Source organism: Diceros bicornis, chromosome 15 (assembly GCF_020826845.1).
Source record: "Diceros bicornis minor isolate mBicDic1 chromosome 15, mDicBic1.mat.cur, whole genome shotgun sequence".
Taxonomy (NCBI): domain Eukaryota; kingdom Metazoa; phylum Chordata; class Mammalia; order Perissodactyla; family Rhinocerotidae; genus Diceros; species Diceros bicornis.
The window spans coordinates 22,341,859-22,360,306 of record NC_080754.1 but is presented as its reverse complement, the minus strand read 5'-3'; the positions used below and the strand labels follow the sequence as shown (position 1 = coordinate 22,360,306).

At 33.2% G+C, this 18,448-nt stretch overlaps 1 protein-coding gene across 1 annotated transcript in view; it reads right to left on the bottom strand.

Annotated features, from left to right (window-relative positions):
- Positions 1-18,448, bottom strand: part of STXBP5L (syntaxin binding protein 5L) — a 337,784-nt gene that overhangs the window by 101,521 nt on the left and 217,815 nt on the right. The window lies entirely within an intron of this gene.

The window sequence follows — 18,448 nt, the reverse complement described above, 5'->3', positions numbered from 1 at the left end:
CGTTGTTTTATTACTTAGATTGAATCCGGTTGACAAATCATCTGCTTACTCTCAATTTAGTTCTTTCCATTCCACCACACTGCCTTCCTCACAACAAATTAAAAGAAAAATTCCACCATACTAGATGTTTTGCTATTTCACGTTGAGTTTTGCTATTTCACGTCGAATTCTACATCTTCCAGTAAGACAGACTTTGGAAACTGGAAAAAGTATTGTTATAAAAGTCAGAAGATCCCATCTCTATCATTTATAGGTTATATGACTTGGAGAAAAATGAATGAATCTTGCCAGGTTTTACTTTCTTTACTTTATAATGAGAATTATAATACTAGATTTATCTAATTCACAGGGTTTTTATGAGTAACAAATCAGAAATCTGTTCTTAAAGTACTTTCAAAATTTTCCACACAAAAGTATAATCAATCTTAATATTATTATAAGTAAATGCAATCTTTTACATACTACATATTGTAGCAAGTTAATATCTCTAAACTTTTTATATTAAAATATAGTTAATTATTTCTGCTTAGAAGTCTGATAGAATTCCCAAATGCAATACTGAAAGAATAAAAATAGGCAACTAGAACGTTTGACACCAACCAAAATAATTAGTTTTATCTTGGAACTAAAAATAAAAATACTAGAAAGTTATACCTTAGCGTTGGTATGGTCAGACAATGGTTGTTGAAAAGTCAGTAAGGATACTGGATTTAATCTCCTACCATAAACAACTAGATAACTGGACAAAATATATAAAACAACAGTTTTCACATATTGGTCAACAGGCAACATAGCATAAGATGAGAGAATAACAATGGAGGTAAACTTTAACTAGGAATTCTAGTCATGTGTTCTAGCTTAGTGAATGGAGAGATTTCCCATGCTAGAGCACAGGAAACTGAAACTCAAAGAGAGATCAGTGGTCTCATTGAATTGAGGAGACGGACATCAGAGTCTGATGCTGCAAAAGTAGCTAGAATTTATGAGGCAAAATACTAGAGAAAAGAGAGCTGTACTAGAGAGAAAGTACACTAGAGATTTACAGAATGGTCCAGAATTTTGGCTGGGTACTGATCTGTGTATCCATGTGAAGAAACTATCTCAGGTTTGGGAAAGAACCACCAAAAAATAAAGCAGAACAATTCCCAAAGCTCACACAAGGTTGAGAATATTGCAGGTTACTACCAGGCAAATTGCTAAGATCTCCTAATACATGGAAAAGCAGAAATATGGTATCACTTCAATAGGGACACTTCAGTGGGGACAAATCAGCCATAAACTAATGGCCTTTCTGGACCCACCATAAAAAAGCTTAAAAACAATGATTCTAAGTAACATAACTGCCTTCCAGAAAAATATCTAACACTATTAAAAAGAATCCAACAAAACACCACCATAAATGTAAAATTCACAACGTCCATTACGTAAAAAGTAGCAAGCGTATAAAGAATCAAGAAAATATGACCAATAACCAGAAGAAAAAAATAAATCAGCCGAAACATACCTATAAATGAAACATGATAAAATTAGCAGACAAGGATATTAAAAATGCTTTAAAAAATATATTCCAGGGGCCGGCCCCATGGCATAGAGGTTAAGTGCACACACTCCGCTGCTGGAGGCCCGGGTTCAGATCCCGGGCATGCACCGATGCACCGCTTGTCAGGCCGTGCTGTGGCGGCATCCCATATAAAGTGGAGGAAGATGGGCACAGATGTTAGCCCAGGGCATCTTCCTCAGCAAAAACGAGAGGATTGGCATGGATGTTAGCTCAGGGCTGATCTTCCTCACAAAAAAGAAAAAAAATTATAAAAAAAATAAAATAAAAAATATATTCCAGATAGTCCAGACTGTTGAGGAAAAGATAACTGTGATAAAGTAAGAAATTGAAGATATAAAAAAGACTCAAATCAAATTTCTAGGGATAAAACTATAATATCTGAAATGAAAAATCTTCTGACTATTAGACATTGTATCAGACAAGAATAGTGAACTTGAATCAATAGCAATAGAAAATTTCCAAAATGAAACACAAGAGAAAAAAACCTGAAAAAACCAACAAAGCATCACTGACCCCAGGACAAAATTGAGCAATCTAGAATAAACGTAACTGGACTTTTAGAAAGAAAGGTCAGCAGAAAACATATTTGAAGAAATGATAGCCAAAATAGCCAAACGATAGCCAAATCTCATGATAACAATAAACCTAGAGATCTAAGAAACTCAAAGGATCCTAAGCAGAATAAACACAAAGAAAAATACAAACGTCATAATGACATTGCTGAAAATTAGTGATAGAAAATGTTAAAGGCAGACAGAGAAAAAGATATATTTCCTACACAGGGGCAAACTTAAGAATGATGAAACCTACTCATCAGAAACCAAAAGACAATAGACTGACATCGTTAACATAACAAGTGAATATAATCTGTAAAAATAAAATTCTATACCCAGCATATATATGTTTCGAATGGTGAAATATAGATTTTTACACACGAATAAAAGTTGAGGGAATTTATCACTCGGAGACTTGTACTACAAGAAATAATAAAAGAAGTCCTCAGGCAGAAGAGAAATGATACCAGATAGAAAATGGATCCACACTAAGTAATGCAGCGCACCAGAAATGGTAAATATGTGGATTAATGTTAAAGAGTTTTCTTATTTCATAAAATATAACTGATTATTTAAAACAAAAATAATACTTTATTGGGGATTTATACCATGTATAGAAATAAAACATATGACAACAATAGTACTAAGAACAAGAGGATAAATAGAAGTATACTGTTATAAAGTTCTTACAGTATATGTGAAGTGGTATAATGTCATTTATTTATTTATTTGTTAAGTTAAAGATATATATAGTAATTACAGGCCAATATCACTGATGAACATCGATGCAAAAATCCTCAACAAAATACTAGCAAATCGCATACAACAATATGTTAAAAAGATTATACACTATGATCAAGTGGGATTTATTCTAGGTATGCAGGGATGGTTTAACATTTGCAAATCAATCAACGTGATACACCACATTAATAAAATGAAGAATAAAAATCACATGATCATCTCAATAGATGCAGAGAAAGCATTGGACAAGATACAGCATCCATATATGATAAAAACTCTGAATAAAATGGGGATAGAAGGAAAATACCTCAACATAATAAAGGCCATATATGACAAACCCACAGCTAATATCATCCTCAATGGTGAAAAACTGAAAGCTATCCCTCTAAGAACAGGAACCAGACAAGGATGCCCACTCTCACCCCTCCTATTTAACATAGTACTGGAAGTCCTAGCCAGAGCAATCAGGCAAGAAAAAGAAATAAAAGGGATCCAAATTGGAAAGGAAGAAGTGAAACTGTCACTATTTGCAGATGACAAGATTTTATATATAGAAAACCCTAAAGAATCCACCAGAAAACTTTTAGACGTAATAGATGAATATGGTAAAGTTGCAGGATACAAAATCAACATACAAAAATCAGTTGCATTTCTATACACTAACAATGAAGTAGCAGAAAGAGAAATTAAGAATACCATCCCATTTACAATTGCAACAAAAAGAATAAAATACCTAGGAATAAACTTAACCAAAGAGGTGAAAGATCTGTAGACCGAAAACTATAAAACATTGCTGAAAGAAACTGAAGAAGACACAAAGAAATGGAAAGATATTCCGTGCTCTTGGATTGGAAGAATTAACATAGTTAAGATGTCCATACTTCCTAAAGCAATCTATAGATTCAATGCAATCCCTATCAAAGTTCCAACAACACTTTTCACAGAAATAGAACAAAGAATCCTAAAATTTATATGGTACAACAAAAGACCCCAAATAGCTAAAGGAATCCTGAGAAAAAAGAACAAAGCTGGAGGTATCACACTCCCTGATTTCAAAATGTACTACAAAGCTATAGTAACCAAAACTGCATGGTACTGGCACAAAAACAGACACACAGATCAATGGAATAGAATCGAAAGCCCAGAAATAAACCCACACGTCTATGGACAGCTAATCTTTGACAAAGGAGCCAAGAACATACAATGGAGTACAGAAAGTCTCTTCAACAAATGGTGTTGGGAAAACTGGATAGCCACATGCAAAGTAGACCCTTACCTTACACCATACACAAAAATTAACTCCAAATGGATTAAAGACTTGAATGTAATACCTGAAACTATGAAACTTCTAGAAGAAAACATAGGCAGTACACTCTTTGACATCGGTCTTAGCAACATATTTTCAAGCACCATGTCTGACCGGGCAAGAGAAACAATAGAAAAAATAAACAAATGGGACTACATCAAACTAAAAAGCTTCTGCACAGCAAAGGAAACCATCAACAAAACGAAAAGACAACCTAACAATTGGGAGAAGATATTTGCAAACCATACATCTGATAAGGGCTTAATCTCCAAAATATATAAAGAACTCACGCATCTCAACAACAAAAAAACTAACAACCCAATTAAAAAATGGGCAAAAGACCTGAACAGACATTTCTCCAAAGAAGATATACAGATGGCCAACAGACACATGAAAAGATGTTCAAAATCATTAACTATCAGGGAAATGCAAATCAAAACTACAATGAGATATCACCTCACGCCCGTCAGAATGGCTATAATTAACAAGACGGGAAACAACATGTGTTGGAGAGGATGTGGAGAGAAGGGAACTCTCATACACTGCTGGTGGGAGTGCAAACTGGTGCAGCCACTATGGAAAACAGTATGGAGATTCCTCAAAAAATCAAGGATAGAACTACCGTATGATCCAGCTATTCCACTGCTGGGTATTTATCCAAAGAACTTGAAAACACCATTGCATAAAGATACATGCACCCCTGTGTTCATTGCAGCGTTATTCACAATAGACAAGACTTGGAAGCAACCTAAGTGCCCATCAAGGGACGAATGGATAAAGAAGATGTGGTATATATACACAATGGAATACTACTCAGCCATAAGAAACGATGAAATCCAGCCATTTGTGACAACATGGATGGACATTGAGGGTATTATGCAAAGCGAAATAAGTCAGAGGGAGAAGGTCAAATACCGTATGATTTCCTTCATTAAGTAGTAGATAATAACAACAATAAACAAACACATAGAGACAGAGACTGGATTGGTGGTTACCAGAGGGGAAGCGGGGAGGGAGGAGGGCGAAAGGGATAATTCAGCACATGTGTGTGGTGATGGGTTGGGATTGGTATTTGGGTGGTGAACACGATGTAATCTATGCAGAAATAGAAGTATAATGATGTACACCTGAAATTTATACAATGTTATAAAGCAATGTTACTGCAATAAATAAAAATTTAAAGAAAGATATATATAGTAAACCACAGAGCAAACCATAAAAAATTTAATTAAAAAAAATTTTAAATTAAAATTAAAAAATTAAATACTTAAGACAATATAGGAGATAAAATAGAATCACTAAAAGATATGCAATTCAAAAGAAGGGAGGAAAAAAGGCGATGAGAACAAATGAGACAAATAGAAAAACAAATAGGAAAATACTTGCATTAAACCTAACTATATGGATAATCACATTAATGTCAATGGTCTAAACATTCCAATTAAGGGCAGACATTACCTAGGTGGATAAAAACTCAGACCCGCTACATGTTGCCTACAACAAATCCACTTTAAATATAAAGTAAAAGGATGGAAAACATATAACATGAAAACACTAATTAAAAGAAGGCTTAAATGGCTATATTAAAGCAATATTAGTACAGACAAAGTATGTTTCAGAACAAGGAAAATTGTGAGGAATAAATAGGGATAATGATTAAGAGGTCAATTCATCAAGAAGATATGGCAATCCTAAACGTGGATTCATCTAACAATAGAGCTTCAAAGTACATGGAGAAATACTGAGAACTGGAAGGAAAATAGTCAAATCAACAATTAAGAACTGGAAGGAAAAATAGACAAATCCACAATTAAGGATGCAAACATTCTTCTTTCAATAATTGATAGAACAATTAGGCAAAAAATAATTAGCAAGGATACAGAAGTTTTGAACAACACTATCAACCTCCTTGACTAAACTGAAATTTATAGAACTCTCCATCCAATATTTATAACAGCATCAAAATTATGAACCACTTAGGCACAAATTTAGCAACATATGTAGAAAATATGTACACGGAAAATTATAAAACACTGCTGAGGGAAATTAAAGAAGACCTAAATATATGGAGAGATGTACTTTGATCAATAGTTAGAAGATTCAATCTTGTTAATTTTCCCCAAATTGATCTACAAACTCAAAGCAGTTCCAAACAAAATCCCTGCAGACTTCTTTTTTTGTTTAAGAAATTGAAAACATGATTCTAAAATATACATATCTTCCTCAAATTACAATAGGGTTACGTCCTGATAAACCCATCATAAGTTGAAAATGCATTTAATGCATTTTATACACCTAACCTACCGAACATCATGGCTTTGCCTACCTTAAACATGCTCATAACACTTACGCTAGCCTATATTTGGGCAAAATCATCTAATAGAAAGCCTATTTTATAATAAAGTGCTGAATATCTCATGTAATTTGTTGAATACTGTACTGAAAGTGAAAAACAGAATGGTTGATTGGGTACAGAATGGTTGTAAGTGTATCTGTTGTTTACGCTTGTGATCACATGGCTGACTGGGAGCTGTGACTTGCTGCCACTGCCCAGCATTACAAGAGTATCATACCGCATTTATCACTAACCCAGAAAAAGATCAAAATTCAAAGTACGGTTTCTACTGAATGTGTATTGCTTTTGTACCATTATAAAGCTGAAAAATCATAAGTCAAATCATTGTAAGTTGGGGACCATCTGTATATGGAAACGCAATGGATCTAGAATAGCCCAAACAGTTTCAAAAAATAAGAAGAAAGTTTAAGGACTTACATTGTATAATTTCAAGACCTACTCTAAAGCTACAGGAATCAAGATAGGCTGGTATTAAAATAAAGATAAACATAAATATTAATGGGAAAAAAACTGTCCATAAATAAACTCACACATAATTGGTCAATTGACATTTGACAAAAGTGCTATGGCATTTCAGAGGAAAGATAATATTTTCAATAAAAGATGGTGAAACAATTGGATATCCATAAGTAAAAAATTGAGCCCTAACTTTTACCTTCCATAGTACAAAAAAATTAACTTAAAATGGATCAAGGGAGCCAGCCCTGAGGGCCTAACAGTTAAAGTTTGGCACTCTCACTGCTTTGGCAGTCTGGCTTCGGTTTCTAGTCATGGAACTACACCACTCATCTGTCAGTTGCCATGCTGTTTCGCTGGCTCACATAGAAGAATGAGAAGGACTTACAACTAGAATATACAACTATGCACTGGGGCTTTGGAGAGGAAGGAAAAAAAAGAAGAAGATTGGCAAGAGATATTAGCTCAGGATGAATCTTTCCTAGCAAAAAAAAAAGACTGAGTTTGAAAGTAGAATTCTGACAAAAAAAAATGGATCAAGAAAAAATCACAGTAATCTTGGGTTAGGCAACAGTTAAATAGGACACGAAAAGCACAAATTGTAAAATAAAAAATTGATAACCTGTATGACATGAAAATTAAATCATTTTGCTCTACAGAAAATACCATTAACAAAATGAAAAGGCAAGCCATGGACTGAGAGAAAACATTTGGAAAATATATACCTTATTCAGAATATTCAAAGAACTCCCAGTAATGATAAGAAGATGACTTCATAAAAAAATAGGCAAAGATTGGAACAGACATTTCACCAAACAGATGTACAAATGTGAAATAAGCACTTAAAAGATGTTAAACAGGGGCCGGCCCGGTGGCATAGTGTTTAAGTTCACATGCTCTGCTTCGGCAGCCAGGGGTTCACAGGTTCAGATCCCAGGCGTGGACCTACGCACTGCTTATCAAGCCATGCTGTGGTAGGCATCCCACATATAAAGTAGAGGAAAATGAGCATGGATGTTAGCTCAAGGCCAATCTTCCTCAGGAAAAAGAGGAGAATTGGCAACAGATGTTAGCTCAGGGCTAATTACCAAAAGTGACACAAGGAGAAACAGAAAATCTGGATAGCCATATATCTATTTTAAAAATAGAATTTGTAATTAAAACCTTCCCACAAGAAACTCTAGGCCCAGATGGCTTTACTGGTTAATTCTGTCAAACATCTAGGAAAGAAATAATACCAATCTTATGCAAACTTTTCTAAAAGTAGAGTAGGTGGGAACATTTTTCAACTCATTTCATGAAGCCTAAAAATCTTGATACCAAAACCTGACAAAGACATTACAGGAAAAGAAAATTAGAGGTTAATATTCCTCATCAAAAGAAATTCCTAACAAATTGTCATATGAAATACAGTAACATATTAAAAGGGTAATATGTTGTGACCAAGTGGGATTTATCCCAAGAATGCAATAATAGTACATTACTTGAAAATTAATCAGTGTAATTCACCACAGTAACAAAATAAAGGAGAAAACAATATGATCACCTGAATTAATACATTGAAAGGATTTGATTGAATCCACAAGCCACTCATGATAAAAATTTTCAGCAAATTAGGATTAAAAGGCATCTTTGACAAGTCTAGAGCTCATGATATTCTTGATGGTGAAATATTGAATACTTTCCCCCTAAGGCTGGGAAGAAAGCAAAGTGTCCATTCTTACCATGTCTATTCAACACTGTACTAAAAGTCCTAACCAGTGCAACAAGGCAAGAAAAAGAAATAAAGAGTGGAAAGTCAAAAGTAGAATTGATCCTATTCATAGAGACATGATTGTCTATGTAGAAAATCTTAAGGAAACCACATGCAACTACTAGGACCAATAAGTGAATTAACAAGGTTATAAGATTCAAGTTAAATACACAAAAACACTGGAGTTTCTAAAAACCAGCAGTGAACAATTGGAAAACAAATTTAAAAATAATACTATTTAAAATAGCATCAACATATGAAATACTTTGGGATAAATTTAACAAAATATACGGAAGAACAGTATACTCGCAAACTACAGAACATTGCTGAGAGAAATGAAGATGCCAAATAAATGGAATACTATATCATGTTTATAGATGGGAAGACTAAATAATATGAACATGCCAATTGGCCTCAAATTTTCTATGGATTCAATGTAACCCCATTCATAATCTCAGCAAGCTTTTTTGGATAAAATTGACAAGCTGATTCTAAAATGTATGTGGAAATTGAGGAGTCTAGCTCCTGGCTAAAAACCTTTGTGTGAGTTTTCAGGTCTCACCATAGGCAATTACAAAGGCTTCACCTGGCAGGCCTCTCAAGGGGAAAGCTGACCTCCTAAGACCAGACTTAGTCTGGTCTTAAACTGCATTGGCCGTCTCTGAAGGAAGTTGCAGTCAAAGATTCAGGCCCATTTTCTGGGCAGGTCATGTTTTTATGCCCATTTGCATTCCTAGCTCAAGTGCCTTCATTGCTAGGTCTACTTTTCTGAGGCCTGTGCAGAAGTCTTCTTCAAGCGCCTCTGCTGAGATATCCTTATTGGGGAAAGGGGGAGACTCTGAAGACACTTTTCCCCACTCTGACTCTGTACCCTATACTCTTCCACTCCTAGCCCTCCCCCCTCACCCTCTCCTCTGACCATAAGACTGCCAGAGCCTTTTGTTTGGGGCAACCTCAACAGTGAGAAGAACTCTATGCCTGAGCTGATCCACTTGACCTTCAACTGCTATGTTGTTCCATGGAGGGAAAATAGAAGAGGGAGGAGTTCATGCTTTTTCCAGTTGTAGCTTCTTACTTACACCTTCAAAGTAAGTGATTAATGGCTTAATTTTGGCTCACTGTTGTATTAATTAGCTACTCTGACACCTAACAGCTCAGCTGTGTTCCTGACAGGAATTCAAAAGACCTAGAATAGCCAGAACAATTTTGAAAAAGTGGAATAAATTTGAAGGACTTATGCTACCTGATTTTAAGACTTACTACAAAGCTACATTAATTAAGACAATGTGGTATTGGCATAGGGAGAAACATAGATTAATGGTGCAGAGTTGAGATTCCAGAAATAGACCCGCACTTGATTTTTGACAACCACCCCAAAAGAATTCAATGGAGAATAGAGGATCTTTTTATCAAATGGTACTAGAACAACTGAATTTATGTGGACAAAAGGAAACCAACTGTTTGTTACACATCATACTCAAAAATTAATTTGAGATTGATCACAGACCTAAATATAAATGCAACAGTTATACAACTTCTATTAAAACAACAATAACAAACAAACAACCTTGGGGTCGGCAAAGATTTCTTAAAAAGAACACAATAGGCAATTAACATAAAATAAAAAATCGGTAACTTAAGTTACTTCAAAATTAAAATCTTCTCATAAAAAGGCACCATGAAAAATGGATCCGTAAGTCAGAGATTGGGGGAAAATATTAGCAACATATATACTTAATAAAGGGACTTGAATACAGAATTTATTTTTAAAAACTTCTGCAGTCAACAATAAAAAGAAAAACAATTGAGTAAAAGATTTGAACGGATACTCCCTAAGGGAAGACACACAAATGATCAACAGACATGAAAAAAGTGCTCAACATCATTAGTCATCAGAAAAATGCAAAATAAAACCACAATAAAATACTATTTCAGACCCTTTGGAAAGGTTAAAATTAAGAAGACTTACAACACCAAATTTATCAGTGAGGATGTGGAATAACTGAATGTTAACATACTGCTGGTTAGAATGTACACTGTATAAACTTTGAAAATTTTTGGATGTGTCTTATTAAAATTAAACATATTCTATTACCATGTAATTCCAATCCTAGGTATTTACCAATAGAAATGAAAGTACATGTCCCCCAAAATGTGTACAAGAATGTTAAGAGAAGCTTTATTTATAATAGCCTCCAAATAGAAATAACCCAATGTGCATTAATAGGAGAATGGATATACAAATTGTGATGTATTCATATACTGGTAAGCTTCCAAGCAATAAGAGAATTAGACACTCATTCATGCACACACATATATATATTCATATATATGGGAGAATACTATTTAGAAACCGATATCTGGCACACAAGCATACATAAAAATATATATATACACATACAAATATATATTTATAAATAAATATATACATATATACAGTATTTGAGTGTGTGTGTTTGTGTGTATGTGTGTGTATATATATATGTGTATATATGTGCCAGATACTAGTTTCTAAATAACATTCTCCAATAATATTCTCTGGAATTCTCCAGAGTTCCTTGCAGAAAAGTTGATTTCAGGGCTAGGGTAAGGAATCTATAAGATAAACCTGGAACATCATATAGTACCAGAAAACAAGAACCTGCTTAAAAAAATGGTGGGGACACATCAAAAGGACACAGAAGCCATCATGATGGGGTTCCATATGGCTAAATCTGGGATAATTTGAGCATCACAACAAATGACAGTAATAGATCTTAACTCATTGAATAAAACAGAAATCCATGATTCCCTACTGATGTAAATAAGCGAATAAATAAATATTTATATAGGATAGGAAGTTATGCTCTCTAACCAGTAAAACACTAATTAATAAATATAGGGAGAATAATGGAGTTAGAAAATCATCAACAGATGCTAAAACTAATGGGTGAAAGATTGATGAAGATGATGTTTACATAATTTCACATATCTCTCCATAAATTAATTACTATTTACAATGGGAAATAATAACTTTATAGTGGAGAACCTAGTGGACATCACCTTAACCAAGCAATCAAAATTAGCACCACTAATGTTAGCATAAACCATCATCTTGTACATTTTGAAATGATAAACTGAGAAAGATACTACCTTACTTCTGTGGTATACCTGCTAAAATGCTTAATTTGATTCTAACCATGAGAAAATATCAGACAAATTCAAACTGACGTACATTAAACAAAATGACTAGTCTGTACTCTTGAAAAATATCAAGGTCAAAAAACCCAAATAAATGCTGAGGAACTGTCCCAGATTAAAGGAGATTAAGAAATAAAAACTAAAAGCAATGTAACATCCTGGATTTGATTCTGTTCTGGGAAAAACTAGTATAATTGATATTATTTGGACAAATGCAGAAATTGAATATGTTCTGTGGAGTCAATAATAGTATTGAATCAAAGTAGAATTTTTTGATTTTAATAAACGTACTGTGCTTATGATGTAAAAGAATGTCCTCGTTCTTAAGAAACAGACACTGAAATGGTAAGATCAATTTTCAACTCTTAAATTTGTTACATTATCTTTCCAAGTTCAGAGAAAAATCCTCAGTTACTCACATTTTATTAAAAGCCTAATATGGAAATATACCCAAAAAAGTACAAGACATTAGATTTCAAAGGTTCTGACAAGAATCTATTCTAGAAGAAACTTCCTAAACAAAAATGAGAAGTCCGCAATATATCTCTGATCATAGACTCAAATGGCAAGTAAAACAATTCAAGCTTTAAGGGTCTCACAGATTAATACAAACAAATTGGCTAAATTATTCCTAAATAATAATGTACAATAGGTTCCTCATCGTATTACTATTGGTAGACCATTCTCCATGGTCTGGGTCCTCTTAGTGAAGGCATTTATAGCCAAGTTAACAATGTTTGTATAAGGAGACATCCCAGGATAGTAAAGCTTAGAGGTAGCTCCCTCCCTGGAGATAATACAGGGTAGTAAAGATAAAGACCCTCCTTCACTTCCCCAGAGAAGATTTGCTTACATTCCAGAGTAAAGACAAGGTGTCTCTCTCCAGATGGGAGGAAGGACAGGTCACCAGCAGACCTAGTTTCAGATCTGAGTTTTTAAAACTTAAGAGTTCTTCTTTTGTAATACCACTGTATATGCAGGTACCCTCTGTCCCTCACCATGTTACCCTGTTGGTGCTGAGGCTCAGGGAACTGATGCAAGATGTTGCTCTAGCTGCTGTTTTTGCTGTTCATGATAAACTACCTTTGTCTCTGAGCCAGAGGCCTGTTTTCTGTCAATAAATAAACACACAAAAGTGTGGCAGGCTAATTAACTAGCTTGTAAAAGGGAACAATCTCAGACCCTGCACAGTTTCTGACTTAACAGTTGCCCCTTGGTAAATTCTTCAAAAGAGTAGAACAGTCAATAATCAATGGAAAAACAGGACTACTCAGCTAAACTTGATTACATTGATCCTTGGGATTTATTCTCCCACTTAGACTTAGGCCAAGTAGGATATCAGACAGTAAGTGATTTTCAAATATTTTTTATAATAATTGTGATTATTTTCATGTTTTTGTCCTTCTTTGATATCTAATGTCAGGTACTCAAATGTTGCTACAAAGCCATTGTCCTGGGGCACAATTCAACTAATAATCTGCTTCACAAAGAGGCTGAGGCTCTCATGATCAGCCAGCTTAGGAAATGAGTTTGACCAAAAGGATGAAATTGAGAATTCTAACCAAAAAATGGTACAGATCTGGCATAACGCAGATGGAAGTATTCCTAAATGATGACAAACATAATACAGAAAATGTCTTTGACATATACGTCACAAATTAAACAGCTAAGGTCTTCTGGAGAAGCCATAAATAACTAAAACTGTTTTAGTTGATGATTCATACAGCTGCCCAAGAGCAAATACCCTGACTGGTCTCTTTGTTAGCTGCTAACTCATTAGCATCTTACCCAATGAAAGGAAAACACAAAGTTTATTATTTAGAAAGCGTCTGTGATTTTTCTTTCTCTGCTTTTTCTTTTTCTTATATATAAATTCTGTTTTTGTATTTGTTAGAAAAAAATCACCTATTATTGGTTTACTCTGTATTCAAGTAAATAACATGGTAATAATTAACTATGTCTTTGAGTTATTCTTTGACAGGTGGTAATAAGGCACTGTTCTTTCTAGCCCTGGGATACTACACTATCTCTTGTTGTTTCTCTACATCCTAGATAAATAATCCATTTCTTAAAAAATCCTCAAATTATCCTATTTTGAATATGTCATGTGTATCCTGCTCTGAGCCTAAAAGATACATTTTATATTTGTTAATACATTTAATCCTCTCAACATTTTACCCTCATTTCACAGGTAAGGAAACTGAGCACAGAAAGCTTAAGTAACTTTTCTAAGATCCAACAGCTAGAAAGTAGCAGAATTAGGATTTGAATCCCAAAGAATCTGCCTCTAGCGTTTATGCTCTTTAACGCTACAGATTTTCTCAGTTAAAAAAAAAACAGAGCTCTCCACTAACTCTAACCATCAAGCTCTATGGTTCTGTATCCTCTGGAAATTATGGGAAGAAGAAGAGCTGATAATAATAGAGCTGACTCAACATAATTCCTTTTATCTTTAGAATAAAAGTGAAATAATCACATTTAATCTTCTCATTAGATTCCTTCAATGACTTTGATTTCTCAACCTCTTTTTTCCACACATTTTGTTCTCTCAGTTACCTTGTTGCATTCTATCAATTTCTATATTTACTCTTCTTAATGACTTTCAAGTCACAGTATATTATATACCTCCATTATTACATACCTTGACTAGAATATAAATTGAATAAGGGCAGGAATTTTTTCCCCTGCATTCTAGGGAGTGAGTATTTTCAGAGGTCCAAGTTTTTCTAACCATTTCTGGTACCTAATGATTCTCACCAACTCACATCCCTAAACCCCTAAGGAAGGTGTTTTTCAGAGGCACAGCACCAAGTTTTCTTGTTGTTTATTTTTTTAAGTTTTAAAAATTATACTTGAAATATTCTTACTTTAAAAAATTCAAACAATAAAACATAGAAGTCCCCATTAATCAACCCACTATATGCCAATCCCCTTTTCACAGATTACTGCCATTAACAGTTTTGTTTATCTCTTTCTTGCCCTTTTTCTATGTTTTAACAAGCACATATTTTTGTTCTATAACTTTCTTGTTTTCACAATATGTCTAAGAGATATTTCCTTATTTGTGTTCTTTAACTATTGCATTGTATTCTATGGTACAAAAATAACGTTTTTAGAAAAGTATCTTCTTATTTATAGACATTTACAGAGGTGGCAAATATTTCGCTATTACATATAATGACACAAGGAACATCCTTCTACAAAATTGTGTATAAGTGAGAGTCTCCAGAAATTGTAAAAATTTCAGTAAGATTAGAATTTCAGGGTCAAAAGATACACTTGGTTTTATTTTAAAAGATATATATGCATATGAAAGGATCCATTTCCTCATATTCTTGTTAACAGAAAATATTAGCAATCCTTAAAAATTTGCCCACATAATGGACAAAAATTTCTATTCTGTTATTTTATTTTTTCCTTGTTACTAGTGAAGTTTAGAATTTTTTCATGTTTATTGGCCATTTGTTTTTCTTCTGTGAACTGCCTGTGTATATACTTTGCTTATTTTTTGATTGGGTTATTTTTTTCTTATCAATGTGTAGGAATTTTAAAAATGTATTTTGCATTTTTATATTATAGCATATTAGAGATAAAAAAATGTTGCATAGTGTAAATAATATCCTGAATCTTGATTTTTTTAACTTGACTATATATTTTGGTAATTATTCTATGGAAACTCACAGGAAGCTAATTTTTTAAATGGCTTCACAATATTTGTGTGTACTCTAATTTATTTACCTAGAACTTTGTTGATGGACAATTAGGTTGCTTCTAGTCTTTTTGTATTAATAATACAACAATGAATATCCTTCATAAGTTACTTTGCACTCAAATACTGAGTATATTTATGAAATAAGTTTCTAAAAATAAAATTAATTATTTAAAAACAATTTTCTTCATATTTTACTCTTTTATTCAAGTATAACATACAAAAATATAAGTGTACATAATTGTACACTTCAGTGAATTATTGTGAAGTGAACAACCCCATGTAACTAACATTAGGTCAAGAAATAGAATGTTACCAGTAGCTACCTCATGCTCCTCTCAATTATTACTCCTCTCTCCTCCCCTAGAATCTGATTTCCTATACCAAAAATCAGTTTTGCTTGTTTTTGATAGACGTTTGGCTTCTTTCTTATATATTGTTGCTTGTAAATGTAGTTCATTCATTTTCATTGCTGTAGAATTCACTGGATTAATATGCTATAATTTATTTATTCAGTCTACTCTGATGGACATTTGATTATTTGTAATTTGGGACTATTATAAATATAATACTGCCATTGCAAATAATGCTACTGTCTTTTGGTGCACATGTGCTTACATTTCATTTGGTATATACCTAGAAATGAAACTTTTGCGTTGCGGGGTATGCAGATATATGTATGCTAAAATGAAGTAAATAAGGCTAACAATTTTATAAAGTAGATTCATCAATTTACCCTCAGCAATAGTGTATGAGAATTCCTGCTACTAAATATCTTTGAAAACACTACCAATATTACAAATGGGGTTGTGTACCTTTTCATATATACATGAAAATATATTTGTCATTTAGATATCCTATTTTGTGACATTTGTTCAAATTTCTTCTTAATTTTTTTCTACAGAGTTGTCTTTTTCTGATTGATGATTCATGAGACTCTTTTTACACTCTGGATATGAGACTATTGTCAGATGCAATTAATCCAAATATTTCTTCCTTGTCCTGCCATTTCACTCTCTTAATGATGCCTTTTTCCAAGTTCTTAACGTTTTCTTTTATGGTTAATACTTTTTGAGTAATGTTGAAGAAATATTTCTTTAACTTAAGCATTATGAAGATATTTTCTTATAATATCTTCTAGAATCTTTGTGTACAGTGGGAAAAAAGAGTCAAATTTCATTTTTTTATATAATTATTCAATTGACTTCGTATTATTTATTGGGGGGAAAAAACAGTCATTTCCTCCATTCATCTGCAGAACCAATTTACCTATATATGCCTGGATCTATTTCTGAGCTCTTTATCCTGTCCTTTGGTCTATTTGTCTACCTATTTTGTGCCAATAAAAACACTGTCATGACTAATATAGCTTTATTTAATAAGTCTTGTCTTCTAGTCGAGCAAATCTTTTAACTCTGTTTTTCTTCAATACTGTCTTAGCTAATTGTGGCCCTTTGCATTTCTCTATGAGTTTTAGAACCAGCTTTAAATTTCAAGGAAAAAAATCTGCTGAAATTTATATTGGTATTGTGGTATATCTATAGATCAATTTGTGAAAAACTGACATCTTTATAGTATTATTGAATTTTCCATTCCATCATTTAGGTTCTATAATTTAAGTTTTATAGTTTTCTGTATAGAAGTCTTGAACATCTTTTATTAGATGCATTCCTAGATCTTTTATTATTTTTACTTTATTGTAAATGTAATCTTTATTTTTATACAATTTTAGTTTCTATTTTTTAAGTATATGGACTTACATATACTTTTTACATTGACTTCATATCTAGCAATTTTGTTAAACTCAATGACTAATTCTGATAATTTATCTGCTATTTAGATGCTTTACATACACAATCATAATTTTTTTTCCATTTCCTTCTTTTCTAATCCATATAACTTCTATTTATTTTCCTCCTATATTGCTCTGGCTAGGTCCTCCAGCACAATGTGAATAGAAGTGGTGATAGCAGCTGTTCTCGTCTTGTTTTCAACATTGTATGAATGATATTTGCTGCCATGTATCAGATTAAGGAAATTTCCTTCTTGTTTAAGTTAGTTAACTGTTTCTTTTTAAATCATGAATAGATGTTGAATTTTATCTAATGTTTTTGCTTTTTGCATTTTATGGCTTAATCATATGGTTTTCTACTTTATCCTGTTAATGTGATGAATTACACCGGTTTATTTCAAATGTTAAATGTTGCATTCCTGTTGTAAACCAAACTTGGTTATGATATGTAATTTTTTACTGCTATATTTATATTTTGGTTGGAATTTTTGCATCTATGTTCATGCATGATATAAACTTATAATTTTCACTTTTTGTAATACCCTTTTCAAGTTTTGGCATCAAGTTATGTGGGGCTCATAAAATGAGATGAATATGATTTTTTCTTTCAAAATTCTCAGAAAAATTTTGTATAATACTGATATTACTTATTCCTTAAAACTTTGGTGGAATTTATATGGGTAGCCACTTGAGCTGGAGTTTTTTGGCAGGTGAATATGTCTATGAGGCAGGTGTCCAAGCTGTCTTTCTCAGACAAGTGTAGGTTCTTCAGAGGCTCTGTAGTGATTGTCACCCCCACAGTTACTTTACATGGGACATATGCTCTTTAACTGACTTATTCTAACAAGCTTCAGCTTCCCAACCTGGAAATATACCTTCATAGGCTCTTAATTTTGCCATCCCGTTGCCTTTGTAGGTCAATCTCTTGAGTAGGAAACACTGAAAATGGCTTGTGCTCAGCCATCTTGCATGGTAACTTCTTGGGCTAGAGGACAAGCATATATTTCTGCCATACAAAATAGGATTATTGGCTGTCCCAC